The following is a 1041-nucleotide window of genomic DNA, read 5'->3' as shown; positions in this document are numbered from 1 at the left end:
ATATATATATTAATTAATATTAATTAAGGTTCGGGCCACCATGATTCGAACATAGAAGATCCTCAACCCAAATGAGGCGCCAAACCAGCCAGGCTCTAGCCCGTGTAGATTTGAGAAGCCAGAAGAGAAACTTGAATTCTCATTCTTAATGCATGAAATTAAAGTTCTAACCTATTAAACTATCCTGGCTTTGTCTTACCTAAGATTTGAACTTAGATTAATATATTAGAAGTATATTGCTCTACCATTGAGCTAGTAAGAAATAGGAGACAAGAGATTCGAACTCTTAAAAGCATATTACTATTGAGTTTACAGCTCAACCCTTCTTACCAATAAAGGAACTCTCCTTTTATTGTATATTATAATGTATCTTTACATCTTTTTAAGGCCTAAGGGATTTGAACCCCCATGAATACGATTAAAAGTCGTATGTTTTACCCTTAAACTAAAGCCCCTATAAATAATATTATTTTATAGTTATTAATATTTTTGCTTAATAGTTATGACTATTGATCCAACCATGGCTAATAATAAAATTATAGAAGTAATTATTAATCATATAGAATAATTAGTATACATAACATTTCCAATACTAGTAATATCAGTAACATCTACTAAATTACTGTCTCAATTATTAGATGAAATAAAGAATATTTTAAGATTATCAAAGTTAAAATTAGTTTTTGTTTCAGTAGATAAATTATTATATGGAATAAAAATAGCTAAAATAGCTAAAATAGCTAAAGGTATATTATTATTAGTATTACTTATTAATTCTGAAACTCTAATATTTATTAGCATTAAAATAAATAAAAATAATATTGATACAGCTCCAACATATACTAATAAATAAGATAAACCAATAAATTTAATTCCTAAAAAAATTAAATAGCAAGAAACAGAAGAAAATAACATTATTAAATGTAAAACAGAAACTATAGGATTTTTACTAATTATTATAAATATACCAGATAATATAGATAAAATAATAATAATATCTAAATATATAGTAAAAAACCCATTAAAAGTATCAAAAAAAAA

General features: G+C 24.7%; 2 non-coding genes and 2 pseudogenes across 4 annotated transcripts; all 4 read right to left on the bottom strand.

Moving 5' to 3' along the window:
• Positions 1-30: 30 nt before the first annotated feature.
• Positions 31-103, bottom strand: PV05_12077 (annotated as a pseudogene). The gene has a single exon. The product of its transcript is annotated as a tRNA-OTHER (tRNA).
• Positions 104-116: 13 nt separating this feature from the next.
• Positions 117-189, bottom strand: PV05_12076 (annotated as a pseudogene). Its single transcript has one exon. The product of its transcript is annotated as a tRNA-OTHER (tRNA).
• Positions 190-191: 2 nt separating this feature from the next.
• On the bottom strand, positions 192-262 carry PV05_12075. Its single transcript has one exon. It is a non-coding gene; the product is annotated as a tRNA-Arg (tRNA).
• A 121-nt stretch (positions 263-383) lies between these two features.
• Positions 384-455, bottom strand: PV05_12074. Its single transcript has one exon. It is a non-coding gene; the product is annotated as a tRNA-Lys (tRNA).
• Positions 456-1041: the final 586 nt, after the last annotated feature.

This window comes from Exophiala xenobiotica, assembly GCF_000835505.1.
Source record: "Exophiala xenobiotica strain CBS 118157 unplaced genomic scaffold supercont1.15, whole genome shotgun sequence".
Classification (NCBI taxonomy): domain Eukaryota; kingdom Fungi; phylum Ascomycota; class Eurotiomycetes; order Chaetothyriales; family Herpotrichiellaceae; genus Exophiala; species Exophiala xenobiotica.
Note: the sequence above shows the minus strand (reverse complement) of the source record. Positions and strands in the feature narration are given on the sequence as shown.